General features: G+C 42.8%; 1 long non-coding RNA gene across 1 annotated transcript in view; it reads right to left on the bottom strand.

Moving 5' to 3' along the window:
- Positions 1–10019, bottom strand: part of LOC134415060 (uncharacterized) — a 50476-nt gene extending 40457 nt beyond the window's left edge. Inside the window, exons 1-2 of the long non-coding RNA XR_010026911.1 lie at positions 9858–10019; positions 8898–9005 (exon numbers count right to left, since the gene is read on the bottom strand). This is a non-coding gene — a long non-coding RNA (uncharacterized LOC134415060). The remainder of the gene's footprint in view (positions 1–8897; positions 9006–9857) is intronic.
- Positions 10020–15163: the final 5144 nt, after the last annotated feature.

The raw sequence follows: 15163 nt of genomic DNA, 5'->3' as shown, positions 1-15163 counted from the left end.
CTGTTAAAGAAACACCATGTTTTATCCTTCTCCTTCTCCTTCTCCTTCTCCTTCTCCTTCTCCTTCTCCTTCTCCTTCTCCTTCTCCGTCTCCTCCTTCCTTCCCTCATTTCCTTATTGTCCCAATCCATTTTGCAAGATCACAATTGGTGGCTGTGGAAAATGACTCCCAGCTCATTTAGCAAATTATTAGGACATCCTAAGTGGAATACTCTAAGTAAGCAGCTCTTTCCCTTCCCTTCCTCATGAGGAGTTTGTATACATACAATATCAGAAGGACATGCAAAACACATTAACCTAAATTACCTCCAAAAACTACTAAAGATGTATTTTCCTAGTTAAAAAAAAATCAAAATTGAATCTTTCATAATTATTTCCCCTTGAGAAAATAACCAAAATGACACATTATTATAGGACATATCCTTTCTTGATCATAACTTTAAAATAGATTTTCAGAATTGATTCTTTAAAAAAAGAAAGTTGTGTATTATCTCTTATTGTTGCATCATTCTAATTTTTGGAATATGTTTAATCTTGGCTGTTTATAAGTGTTTTGCAGGCCAAATGAAATTTTAAAATGAGCATTCAAATTTTTCAAAATACCATTTTCAAAATGTTTTTTTGTAGGAAATTGTAGAATGAAAAGTTTGCAATTCCTGATTTTTCTGTGGAATTGCAATGCAATTCCAAGTTTGGACAAGCATACCTGCTTCATCTGGGAAGGAGAGACTGATGCTATCAGGGATCCCTGGTAAACTGAGTTGGCTTTGAACTGATGACATAGTAATGAAGGTTTTAAATTCCTAAGCCATCCAACTGTCTATTAACAGCTCTTTAAACTTACTGCATACACACTGATACCGATCTGCTTATTACTGCAGAAATTCTAAACATAAACATTATTATGAAATCTTGTTTTAGCCACCAAGAACGAAGAGAGAGTGAAACACTAGACAGCTTTTCTTTGTCTTTTATGCCACGTGTGAGATTGGAGTTAGACATAACAGCCCTATAACCTGCTCTGGGAGAAAAAGAAGACTTTATAGGACAAAATGACCAGCATTATTCAAACAATATGGCCTGAAAGGCTTAGGAAAATATAGGTGCAACATAGGGAGGGAGAGATATCACAGCTGAGAAGTATAAAGTACAGAAAAGTGTGGCAAGGACACAGATGTGTGTGCTTTTGTCAAGAAAAGGGACATTTTTTTAAAGGTTAATTAATGTGATAATGCTTTTGTAATGCATGTCGCCTCCCTCAGCCAGAAAAGGGTTGCCCAAATGGACAACCCCTTCATACTGTGGGAAAGAAGGCAAACCCCTCTGAATGTAAGCAATTTTGCACCATCAGGCGCTCCTTTCGGGCTCTCCTTCCTACGTTGTCAGAAGCAAAGGACAATTACACCGTCTGTGTGGAACAAATGCCCTCTTCCCCTGGCTTGTTCAGACCGCTAAATGTGGCTGCCTTTCCTCTTTCAGGTTTTGTCTCTGCACTGATTGTGCTCTGCAGCCTGATTTCCACTTGAGTCCACTCAGGACTAGGATGCTGAAACACGATTGTTTCCACTCCTGGAGGCTGCAGGGTTTAGTGCCACACACTGCCTTAATGAGCTTCACCCCGAGCACGCGACCCAGCTGGCAGTGAAAAACAGGAAGCATTTTGGCACACATTTTCCCTTTGTGGGGTGAGAGAGGAAGCAGACGTGAGCCCTGGCTAACACTGACACAATTAAAATGGAAACAGAGAGCTGCCTTGCCCCTGGTGCAGTGTGAGATGAACCCTGGGTCACCCCTTTGGGCTGTGTCCCTGCCAAGACCCCTGGGTTGGATTGGAGTCGTGCGAGGAACATCCACGTTAAAATGCACATACAAGTGGTCTCTGGGGGCCTGAGGCAGCAAAGTCAAAGGGAAGTCTGTCTTTCCATCCCCACAAAATCTGGATCAAGACCTATCTCTTCCCTTCTATGGAGCAAGGAACCTTTGAATTAATTGGTTAGAAAAGTTTGTTAGGTGAAGGTTGCTGCTGTATTTGGGGCACCAAGAGTCTTCTGACACTACAGCATTAAAGAAATGATGGCATTTGTATTTTCACTAAGGCACCTGTATACTGTGTAATTTACAAGTGCAGGTATTCTGGACTTGACAAAATATGGTGACTTTTGGTGGCAATTCCTCCAAATATTCCCATTTCAGCTGTTGACAAACAGAGGATTTCATTCTCCCAGCTCTCTTGGAACTTCCCAAGCCCTTCTCATAGGTGTGTCCAAATGTGCTTAATGTTAATTCATCTTCATCTTTGCTTCATTTCTTCATTTGGGTATTTTGTAACAGCAGCAACCATAGAGGAGGGGGTGAAGGGGTGGGGAAAACCTTCTCACCTTCGTTTCTTTCTTTGGTAAATAACATTCAAAGCAGCTTGGAAGCTCTGTAGTTGTAAGAAAAATATATGATCCCATTCCACACCTTGGGACATGTTTTCTTGATGTAAACTTAGCAAATGTGCATGAGAGAACATTTTAGCATGAAAGCATTAATCTGTGTTTTATTATGTCTGTCAGAACAGGATTCTGTGCTGAGTTGAAGCATTTTCCTTTAACTCAAGTAGGACATTTCTGAAAGATGCCAAGGTGATATTTGTCTCATCTTCATTAAAAGCCAAATCCTACAGTCCTTATCAATGGCCAAACAAAATTTCAGAACAAGTGCTACAGGGACCCTTAGAAAAGATAGCAAAATGCAAACTAATATTGGTGCTCAGCACAGTCAGGGTGGCATCTCTTTCTTTTTCAAAAGGGATACACTTTTTGTCATTGTGTCATGGACAGTGCTTACCCAAAGCAGTGTCATTCCAGTAGCCAATTATTCCCACTTAGTGAGCAGAATCTACATAATGAGATGTGATGGCTTTTCCTGAGATGCAGAGGAAGAAGTAATTTAAAAAATCCCACTGGCAACGCTCCCTCAGTTTCTACACATTTTTCAGATGAACTGCAAAATTTTGTGGAAAACTTCACCCCCTCATCCCAGTGGTCAACATTCATCTGCTCTAAATACAAGGGCTGAACACTCATCAAGAACTATTTAGTGCTTTCTTGGTGTAAATTAAAAAATAAAAAGTATTTTTTACAGTAAAAACCTTTGTCATCTGTAGAACTCCAAGTAATTTACACGGAAGTCAATATCTCCATCTTGCAGATGGAGAGCAGAGGATCAGTGATGAGCTGGTCTACCCATGGTCATGCAGAAACAAAGCCTGGAGAGCCCTAAAATCTTGACCCCTAAAATAGGGTCTGCATTCACAAACCCAGATGCAGAAGGGGGAATTTTAGGGAATATAATCCAGCTGTGCTTTCAATACTGTAGCAGCTCTCTCCTCAAAAAGAAAATGACTGATAGATACAAAATCAGGCAGCTGGATGAATGGTGGAAAGATGACATTTGATCACCTTAAATGGAAAATACAAGCAATGTAGACAGTCTGCTCATAAGTCATTCACAGGTATGAGTCCATACAAGCCAGTTTTGCAAGAGTTTGTAGATCTTTTTTATGATTGTGTTTCAGCTTCAAATCTTATTGGCATCTACCCACAAACTTGTCATCTCTGGAAACCCCAGCTTATGCTAAGTGTAGGCCCTCTGAGGGCTCTGAAAACACATGGAATACAAAGAAAAGGACAGAAAAGAACTGGGAATGGAGAGGAAGCAGAAGGAAAAGCATAAAGAGTAAAGAAAAAAGAGTAAATTTGAAAGGAAGGAAGCAGGAGAATGAAGAAGATTAAGAGAAGGGAAGAGTCATAAGAAGAAATGTAAGAGGAGAGATAGGGAAATTTGGTTTTAATTATGTTTATTGTAGTTCTTCATGCACAAAATTACAAAGTGAAAACAACATAAACAGCTCTGCTGCAGGCATGCTAGGAAACAATCCATAAAGCAAGGAGCTTGGAGTGACTTACTGCATTATTCACTATGTAGTAATTGCCCAAAATAAATTAATGGGACTTTTTTTAATTAGTTTGGCAGATAGCTGGAAAGACTTATAGGATTCTTTGCTGTAGATTCTTTACCTAAATAGCAGATAAAAGATAACCAAGACCTTTAGAAGCTAGTTGTAAAATAAAAAGTTAGATGTGCTTTGGCGCAGGAGAAGCACCCCTGCCCAGAGCAGGACTCCTCATACCAGAAGCAGAATATGTTACTATAGCAAGAGACAATCCCTGCTCAGAGAACTTAAAGCAAACATTGGAATGAAGAGACAAGCTGTGGTGGAAAACACAAAAATAAACAATTTTGCAAGTCCAGACCCCAAACCCCAACAAATTCCCAAATCCCAACAAATTCCCAAATCCACCAATAAAGCTGGGCCAGCTTTCATCTACTCAAATATTGCAAGGGACAAGCATAACAGGAATAGTTAAGTAATTTAGGAGTGACAAGTTTTGGCAGGGTAAAGTCATTCTCCTCCAAAGAACTGCATTCTCCTCCCCTCTGATTAAGGCCAACAGGGACCCAAATACCACAACATTTCCAAGTATTCCCATTTGTATTCCACATTCCACATTCCCCCTGTATTCCTAAATCTATGCTCATTTTACTTTCTCTCTTCAAAGAAAGAAACTTCAGAAAATCCTTTGACCTGAAGGGCTGAATGGAGAGTACCTCCTATCCATAGCAGATTTCTTCATTTCCCCCTAGAGTTTGGATGATGATCACAAAGATTTTTCCTTTCATTTCCTTATTACCCATTTCTACCTTTGAACCTTTCTAATTTAAAAATCCATGATTCTTCATCTTCTTCATCTCAGACCTCTACCTCTTCCCTGGTAGCAGCTAACACGGCTGGGATCATTAACCAAACAATCAAGGAGAAAATCTAGCTACATGTTAATAGGAGGATATTCTTTCTCGTTATAGCACTGACAATGTATCTTAAAGTTTCCTGTCAAAATGTCCTTGAAATCTGCTGAGTGTTATCCTTGCCAAACACATTGTCACAAGAATTCTGCCTGCTTCTAACATAAGCCTCTGAGCTGCTTGGTACAATTTTTGACTAAAAAAGTTAAAAATCAGGAAGTTATGCACCCAAAACCAATTCAACATTGTAACGAAGTGTCGTTGTAACCATGTGCACAGGAGTGACTGTGTCCTGCATGGTGTGACTCCACACCTGAGTGTCAGGATCTCTAGCTTGTCAGAGTGAGCCCAAGAAGAGTTGGAAAATCTCTTTTCCCAGCCCAGAACTTGAAGAAGGAGTCAGAGCTCTTCATTTCTCAGTCTCAAGGTTGTTCATCATTTCTTATCTATAAAAAATTTTCTCCTGCCCTGCCAAGGTCCATCCAGCAGGACAGTCAGAGGCACTCTGCCTGCCCCCAGGGCAGTGTTATGTCTTTATACTAAAAACTACATGTACAATGTTTACAATTACTTTCCAATACCTATCACCTATGTTAGACAGTGAGCTTCTACTCTAAACCAATCCAAAAGTGCCAACATCACAGCAGAAGATGGAGGCCAAGAAGAAGAAGAAGGAGAAAGGCAGGACATGCCCAGTTCCCTCCATCTTGTCTCCTTAACCCCCATTCCAAAAACCCCAAAATCTAGTTTTCCACCCCATGATAACTTCACTATTATTCTACCTAAACTGTCATGGCTTGCTGATCTTCACATAAGGTTGGTAATTTGCTCCATGGGTCATAATCAAACCCACAGGTGTTTTGGGCTCTGTGCCAGGGTCTCTGAGCCCCCTGGCTGGGGTCCTGGTGTCCTGGACAGCCAGAGGGATGTTCTGGGTTCCCACACCTGAGCTCTGAGCATGTGGCACAGCTGCAGTGCCAGGAGTGCAGCCCATTGTCACACCAGTGGTGACAAACAAGCTCAGCATGCTGGCAAAACTCGGGCAGCCCCTGACTGCAGGGATGGGCACGTTGCACAGCCTTCATCCTGCCAGCTCCCTCCAGCTCCCATCACACCTTCCTGCCCCACTGGTCAGGCGAACACAACTCTCTGGAACAGCCCATCCTCTCTTATGTCCTTAACCTGCTCCACTCATGCTGCATTTCTTTCTCAGAGCCTCCTAACAGAGCAGAAGTGTGTCCATGGAAACCTTCCTTGCTTTGCACTAGCTGCGCAGTCTGTTGCTACACTTTAGCATCGAATTTGTTACTGCTGCTTATTCACTTGGACTGAAATGGTAAACTTGTCTGGAGATGTCCTGAATTATTCATAGGCAGCACGTACCAAGATAAGTCAGGGCATGAGATGCACCTCGGTGCTGAAGTCAGCGTGGTGTGCGAGAGTGAGTGATGTTGTGTGGCTTTGTGGGGGAGCTGCTCTCAGCCACTGGGAATGATAAGGGATTGGGTAATGACCATTAGGACCTGAAAGCCAATTTGCCTCTGACAATGGAAGCTGGGGGGAGTTTTTTGATACAGCAGCTGCCTTTGCCTCACTTTGATTGTGAACACAGTGTTATGGCCTGGAGCTCCTCCCAAATTTGTGCTTTGACTTTCACAGGAGCAGTTTTGTGGGCACATAGGGGCAAGTATATCTGATAGAGCTTAGGCAGCTAATTACTTCGTTATGCCTCTCCAGGAAGTAGTTAGATGACTACATATTGACTGTGGCTCTGGAGCTACAGCTGGAAAACTGTCCATGGAAGTTGGATAAATCAGCCAATCTGTCATCCACCAGCAGCTTTGAGCTCATCTTTCACACAGTGAAAGAGTATTTACTATAAAGTATTTGTGCTTTACAAACAGTTTCTACCTTCCTCTGAATTCTGATACCAAAAGAGCCGGAGGCCAGTGTGTGTGAGGTATGAGGGGACCTGGTTTGAAAATTCTGGGTCCAGTTCTTGTTCCACACCACTCCAGTATGTATTGTGTGACTTCCATCTCTAGTCTGAGTCTGAAGGACAGAAACGGGCCTGTTGATAAAGCCATCACTTAATCAGGTACTTATGCTTTTCTAAAAAAAGGTGCACTTCTATTACTCTGAGAAAAAAGGAGACAAAGCGATTCCATACTGAAAACACTTCTGAAAGCCCTGGATTAAATGTTCACTTAAGCGCTCATGTTCATCCTTGTCTAAAATGGGAAATTTTTTGGAAACACAGAATCTTTTAGAGAAGAAAACTTTGCTATGGCCCTTAACAGACTTGGGAAGTGTCCTGATTTCAAGATATAACTCACAAAAGCAAGGTGCCACATGCCAAAGCACAAGCTAATGGATTTAAAAATAAGAGAGCTACCTTCACAAACCACTGTTGGTTGACCGGTTTGACCATTGGAAAGAGATTTCTCTTTGTAAATGGCATGCTCCTATTTAAATTAACTCAAACTTCTCTTTGTGCTATCTTTATTTTAAAATCAGATTTATACCAGTTAGTAATTTTTCCCTAAAGCACTTTACAGATCTATGCCATCACAGTTGGTGTCTGACTTTCAGCTGTCAGTAATGTAGTACTGCAAGATGTTTTTAACTTAAATTTTATATATATATATATATCTTATATTTAAATTACTTCAGAGTTGTGTACAGAGCCCTGTTTTTAAACACTTGTTCTCTTTCTGGAGATCATGTACACGTGCAGAATTTGTTAGGAATCCAAGAATTTTCTGACTCTAATACTCCTACAGAACATGACTAAATATTCAGCAATGCTTCAAATTAAGTTAATGCCCCACCCGAGCAGATCAGCTCTTCAAACAGCCTGCATTCCTTCACCTGGGAGTGGAAGGAAGTAATGAAAAAAAGTAAATAAAGGAGTGAGATGGAAAGCATTTTTGCTGCGCAATTATCCTGATTTTCAACTTGCACTCCCTGAGAAAAAAGAAGGAAGGGCAACCCTTGAAATGTCCCTTGGTCGTGGCAGGGAAAAATTGCTTGTGGATCAGTTCTACCATCTATACTCACTTTAAGCAGTATCTTACTCTGACAGGACACTGAATTTGGAGAGAGATCTCCATGCCTTATGTTTTATGAGCAAAGCAGGTACGAGTGAGATGCCCCCCTCACAGCAGGACTTGTGCTCAGCTCTCACTGGAGGCTGGAGCAGAGAGGAGGAAGAGTACTCAGAACCTCTTCCCTTCCATTTTGCAGCATAACATTCTTTTTACTCAGCCAATTTTCCCCCAGTCTACTCCATAGGGTAGCACTGAGCTTGAGTTCCTGGCTCACAATGTAACTTTCACACATAACCAACCTGTCTGGGTGGAAAGGCTGGGGAGGAGCATATTTCCACACATATACTTGTTTGAGAGTACACTCATCCACCTCAACTGATCATTTCAGAGTTATTAGGCAAATATCACGATGACACCAGACCTTCCTCCCAAGCCATCTGGAGGGAATAACTCAGAACTTTTGCAAGACTTTTCCTTTCTTCCCACTGCCATGATTTCATTGCCATAAACCAGCCTGCTAGCAGACAAACCAGGGAATTATGCACTGTGCTGAGCAAAGCCTTGGTGCAGGCTCCATATTTTGCCATTTAGCTCACGACAAGACTCACATGTTTATCAGTCATACTTGGGAGCAATGCTGCTCTTCAGCAGGATTTTTGCCTTCTGAGGAGGTGGTTTGTGTTCCATGCACCCTCTGAATCACATTCTGCCTTTTAGATTTTAGTACGCAACGATGACACGGCAAATTACACCCTTGTAATATGAAAACATAATATTTTTCTAGCAACAGTTCATAATGCTGTGACCAGCTGGTCCAAAATGGTCAGCAATGACACATTCTCAAATTCTCAAAGGCATGCTGGTAATGCAGCTCCTCAAGTTTCTTAGGTTTAGGATGAAATGAATGGAGCATCTCACATGAAGGCATTCCACTCTGGATAATACAGTAGTGGGAGTTTCAGAAGAGTTGAAGCCTTCTTGAATTTAAGCAGCTCACCTAATTTCTGGTGTCTTGTTCTCATGATGAGACAACATCTTTGATGTCATGTCTGTATGCATGCTGATGGTACAGGAAGATAAGGTCACCCCTAAATTCTCTGCATCCCTGAAAATGAGAGAAATGTGAGCAAGGGAAAGTCCATGGCACAGCATGTGCTGCTGCTTACTTACTTTGAGTTGACATTGATGGATGCATTCAAGTATTTACAAGCTGCCTGATGAGATGACTCAGAGAAAGTTTGAAAGAAACAGCACGGCTGACACCCCTGCTTGAAGGGGGAGGAAGTGGGAGGGAAAGATTGCCTTGAGATCAGAGTTTGTGGTTTTTTAAAATGCTGCTGCTTCACAAGCCCACTCTTTGTGCTGGAGTAATTATGTGGGTGTACTAGGAAAAAAAAACTAAGCAGTTTGAGAAAGGTCTGGCTGTGGGGAAACCCAAATTTAAAGATCTTGAAGAAGCAGAGCAGCTCAGTAGTCCTGGAGGAGGACGTGCAAGCCACGTTTGCAAGAGCCAAGAGCAGTTACTGGGCCAGTCCTGGGAAGTTTGGGGTGCAGGTCAGCCATCCATGGTCAACATCCCACCTTTCCATCACCCTCCTGTAAAGCTCCTCCCTGCTGGGGTTGTCCCCAGTCAATTCCACAAGACCTAGATCAGCACATTTCTCCCAGAACTCGAAGACCACTTTAGTCAAAGGTTTCTCTGACCATATGGGGATGTAAATAGGATTAGGGACTAGAGGGTCAAAAGGCCACTCAAGGCTCTTCCTTCTGCCCCTACAATGTGTGGCTGGGCCCTTCAAATGTGTCCTGGTACTCACCAGCACCAAGTTCTCTTGCTTGGGGAAGGCCAGAGCCATGGCAAGGCACAGAAAAGCCACTCTGGAGATCATGTCTGTCATCGCTGATTTTTTAATGAGCAGAGAGCGGAAAGAAATGTGCATCCAATTCCATGAATTACCATTTTTGAGCCGTCAGGCAGGAAATACCTGCACCAAGCTTGGAAGGCACTCCCAAAAGCCATCACATTTAACTCTTTGCATTTTTCTAACAGCTTGTGCAGGTCACAGAGCAACAGTGTAGAAAAAACCCCACAGAATCCAACGGTCTCCACAGGTCCATATGGGAGTGATGCACCTCCACCTGTTTTTATAACTCCTCCCCATGGCCCAGGGAGGGGAGGTGCTCTTGAGAAGCCAGTGTTGCAAGGGAAGAGTGTGGTTAAACTTTTAATTCATTCCCATCCTTAAGACAGTCTTCAACAAGAAATCCTCATCCTGTAACCAGCATGGTAAGAAGGACAAATTCCCCGAGCAACCAGTTGGCATAGTTCTTCAGCAGAAAGGAAGAGGAGGAAAAAGACCATTTCACCTGCAGAGTCCTACCAGGGGTTTTGTAACTTACCTTTGTACAAAGAAACCAAGGATCTCAAAAATGTGAGCTATTTCTTGTATGCATGGTTGCTTCAACTCATCAGATAAACTCCTTTCTGAGTCCATTTCAGACAGGTCTAAAAACAATGCAGGGATGTCTGAGCATCCTTTGTCTGCAGCTCACACCCAGCTGAGCTCCACACCAGCTGTGGGGGCCTGGGTGGAAGTGGGACTTTGGTGTGGATCCGCCACATCAGCAATCATCAGCTGCTGTAGCAGAGGTGCCCCCTAAATTGCAAAAGGAATGTGATGCACAAGAATTATTCTCCACCCAAGGAAATATCACATGCTACTATTCATATCCTCTAGGGGCCTGGATAATTCTGGATGCTTCCAGTTCCATCAAATAAATTTTTTTAAAACTTTAAATAGGGGAGAGAGATTAAGAAACTAATGGAAAATCATAAAACAGCTGTCTTTTTTTCTGAAGAAATCAGAGTATTTCCCTCAAAAGATTTTTGCAAAAATCTCTAATTGCATTACACAATATTTTATTTCCTTGGAATTTTGTTTTTCTGTCAGCCTTTGCTGAAAGGGATATTTTTCTTGTCAAATCTTGTGTAATTACAACAGTAAAGGCACATTTTGCACTATGGTAGTGAAATTTCATTTGGAATGAAAGACATTAAAGAAATGTAGGTGTATTAATGTTGTTGAAAATAGCATTATGTAACAGACATTTGATGGACTTGCAGGTCTTTACTGGAGGTCAGATGCAGGTATTACTCATTCCCCAGTGCTCACAGAACTTGATGCCCCTTCTAACACCAATGAAAAGACTCTAATGCACTGCAAAAGGAACTGTTTTGGGACCCTGGTACAGCAACTTAATTCCTCCTTTCTTTTGGGAGTGTAAAGGAGCAACGTCTGACTGGCAGAGTGCAGCAAGGAAATTTGCTTAATTGTTAGAGCAATAATGCTTAATACAAATCATGACACACAAATAAAAGAACAGGAGAAAGGAGCCTCTAGCTGCACAAGGAAAAAGCTCGATGAGATTTTAAAATGTTCCCTTGCATGCATATATGCAGTGTTTTGTACAGTAACCATAAAAATGACATGTTTTATACCTTTCAAGCACAAGCAACCTGTTTTGACTTTGTAACACTTGGTGAGTCATTAGAGAAACTGATCTTACTAAAAGCTTTGCTATTTCTCTTGTTCTAACTGAGATCCCTGAAAATAAAGGCTTGGGTAAGATACAAGCTGCAAAAACAAAATAATGTCCATTCTCATTGTCTCCTCATCTTCGCAATGTGCAGACTTGGGCATCCAGCTTGCCCTTCCTTTGCCATCCAGGACAAATCCAGGCTCCAGAGCTGCTCATCTGAGGTGGAGCCCCACTGTACACAGATTAAGCTTCCTCCTTTCCTGCAAGTGCATGTGCAGGGGAAATGAGGGTATCTTTTTGCTTATAGACTCAGACAATGGGTGATCTGGTGTAGCTGGTGTCTGTGATGACACCTGGCTGAGCTCACTCCACCTGCCCACCCACCACGTCTGGCCCATGACACTCCTGGCCACACTAAGCCTCTGGAGCTGGAGCTGCAGATCCAGGCACCACGCCTATCACAGGTCCCTTGGCTCATCCCCTGCCTGGGACCTGCCTGCTGGCCCCTTGTGCCCCTGGTTTGTGCCACTCTGAGCCCTGGACACTACCACAGCTGATGCAGAACTTCCCTTTGCAGCTGAGCTCGGCAGGGGAACAGAAGAAATTAGAGCAAGAAGACAGAGACACCAGAAAGCCTTTCACAGCATTGCTCTCCATAAGAATCAACCAACAGAAGTGAAGGCAATTTACAGGAGGAAAAGCAACAACTAACCCATAAATAAAGTACTGCAATCCTTCTCAATGTATTTTCCCCCCAAGCAATCAATTAATGTTTCTGCAACAAAGAGATTATCAGCTCCTGTGAGTGGGAAAGGAGGGGTCTGATGTGAGAGTGAGGGGGCTCTGCTGCACATGACACACTGCAGAAAGAAGCACCTCTCCTGCAAGATGCAGCACATTGCATCCAACAAATGGGAGACAATCCTGCACTGAGGAATCTTCTTACCTCTGAATCCAAACATCTTTGAGTTTTATTTACTTGTTTTTGAAGTCTGAACAAGCAGCTATGTGTGCAAAGAGGCTGCAGGGTATTCATCTGCTTTGTTGTTCATGCCTTCAATCTTCCTCTGGCTGGTTGTGAACAGTATTTTGCTGCTAAGTATCAGTGGACTCTTTCATGGTGTCTGAAAGCTTGTCAATAAAAATAACTGCAACAAGAAAAGAACAGCTTTCCTATCGTGCAGCACTTTCAAGTTATCTCTTGATAGCGAGCGGTCAGATGTCGCCACTATAAAACCACAGATTTCTGGGATAATGTATAACCCGAACAATAAATCCAGTATTGTATTCCTAGTCTTTCACATCAGATATGCAGGGCCTGGTGTCACTGCTTTTCCCTTCAGTTTAACCAGGGTTGGTCTGTCTGCTTAAGCTGAATGTTCTTCTGACTCCTACTCCTTTCTAAAACTAACCCACTTCATCTGCTGCCTGAATAAAAAGCTTCGCGTTAGTCACGACATCTTCCTGCACTGTTTTATTCACAAAGTTTGACAGAAAAATACACGTTATGAAACCAACTTTTAATGCTTGATGGAAATAGGTCCGAACCTGCCTGGGCAGCTGTCCTTGAAAGCTGAAGGCAGCATTAAGAGCAGCATTTTCACCTGCTTGATGTGTTGGCAGGCTTGGGTCACCCACTGATCAGACCAAAGATGTTCATGATGGGTGGGCCAGAGATCCTTCAAAACCAGCACCTGACCTTTGACAGTGGTCAGTAGTAGGTGTCTCAGGGCAGAGGAGGACAAATAAGTTGTGGTGGGAATCACGTTGGTTCCTCAACCTGCTGCCTCAAGCCAGATGTTGTGCTCACAGTTTTAGCAGCTCAGCAAACATTTTTCATTTTGTGTTTTGGTCATTGCTTCATAAAGCAATTCAGACTTTCCACTCCATAGCATCCTATGAGTAAAACATATCCAATGATCTGATTTATTCATTGATCCCCTTTCTTAATTTCCTTCAGATCTTTAGTCTGATAACACTAGAAGATGCTGCCCAGAGAGGCTGTAGGATCTGCATCCTACATTCAAAACCAAGGAAGACAAATCCTGAGCTAAGCTGGAGGTGCTTAGAGAGAGGTTGTGACCAGATTATGTCCAGGCATTCCTTTCAACCTTAATCATCCTGCCTTTGTAACTTGTCAGGGTGTTCACCCCCCTTTTTTAGCAAGTAATACTGAAACACTTCTTTCTTCACTTTCTTCTTACCCATCAACCACATCATTGATGATCCCATGAAGGACCAAAAACCAAGAGCCCCTCTCTGCCCTTGCCAGGTCTATTTTCCAGACTCCAGGGTGATTATTCTGTTTTGCCTCTCCCCTTAGAAAAAGTTGAGGTGCCCTGTACCTTCCCTCATCCTTGCTGCCCTTCTCTCAATCTTTATTAATTCAACTTCTTCCTTTCTAAGGGAGGGAGGAAGGACCAGGACTCCTTGCAGAGTTTAAGAGGCGAGCAAATCCTGCTTTTTCTACTGTGGGAAAATGGTATATCCAGACTACTATAAACTTCTTGTGAAAACCCCAGTCTGGTCAACTTTGCAGAGCCATGAAACAGCATTTTCCCCATGGTACTTTCAGACTCCTATTTCTCTCTTCTAAAGTAATTCTTGATCGTAGTCCCATCTTACAGCACCCTCACTCCTCTCCTTTCTCCTCTTCATTCTTGCATTTCCCCAGCAGTCAGGGCAACCCTGGTGTTTGTGGGGCTCTAGGGAAGCCAGGCAGTCTCAGCAAGAGCTTCCATCACACCAGGAAGCTCTGGCTTGAAGGGAAAGGCTGTGGCTCCTTGGCAGCCTCAGTCACTGTGTCTTCTGGCCACCACAGCCACTTCTGCTGTCCTGTCCACCATCCTGCCCCTCTCCTGCAGCACCGTGGGACACCATGAATGTCCTACCACATTTCAGAACCCTCCTTATCTCCACAAACAAAAGTCACAGGAAGCTTTCTTCCATGTTAACACCTTAAAATGGCTCCACAAAGGAGCAGAGAACATCCAGGCCAGTGCAGGGGATGGAGGGAATAGAGTGGGGCTGAAGGAGAGGGGCAGATGATGGCACTGCACTGCAGAGGAAGCTGTTCCATCAGCTGAGGCTGCTGTGGGACAGCAGCTGTGCTCACACTGCTCAGAGAGGAGCCCCTGGAAGCTCAGAGCCTGAGGAAGGAAGCTGCTAATGACCATCTTTCCTTCTTCCCTTTCTCACATGCCAAAGTACAATTCTTTTAATGGCAAAAGATAATAACTATGAGATGTTATGATTACACCACACGTTATTTTCCCCCAGCAAATCTTTGCTGGCTTTACATAAAGTCTGTCCTCACAAGGCTGTGTGAGGTATCTAACACTGAAAGCAGAAGGCTGTCTTACAGACAAATAAGGTGAAGTTCAGGGATGTAAAACTGTGGGGTTGAGTTCATGAGATCTATTAGGAGCAGTCAAGAAACAAGACTTAAAGGTCTGTCTCAGACTTATTAATGTTTTTAACCACTAGAAAAGTTCTTGTACAGAAGGAAGCATTTTTTCCATGCAATACTGCTGGGGAAGAGATTGAGGAAAAGCCTGATGCATGTCTGAAGGAGATTCATAATTTCTTTTCATGTTTTTCAAGTATCTTATCAATAGCCTTATCTTTTAGTATCCAGAGCCTTACTTTAACTTTCTCATCCCTAAGTAGGATGACTCAAGTTAGATGCCCTCACACAGACTGGAAAGACAATTTTCTGTCTGG

This window comes from Melospiza melodia, chromosome 2 (genome assembly GCF_035770615.1).
Source record: "Melospiza melodia melodia isolate bMelMel2 chromosome 2, bMelMel2.pri, whole genome shotgun sequence".
Taxonomy (NCBI): domain Eukaryota; kingdom Metazoa; phylum Chordata; class Aves; order Passeriformes; family Passerellidae; genus Melospiza; species Melospiza melodia.
Note: the sequence above shows the minus strand (reverse complement) of the source record. Positions and strands in the feature narration are given on the sequence as shown.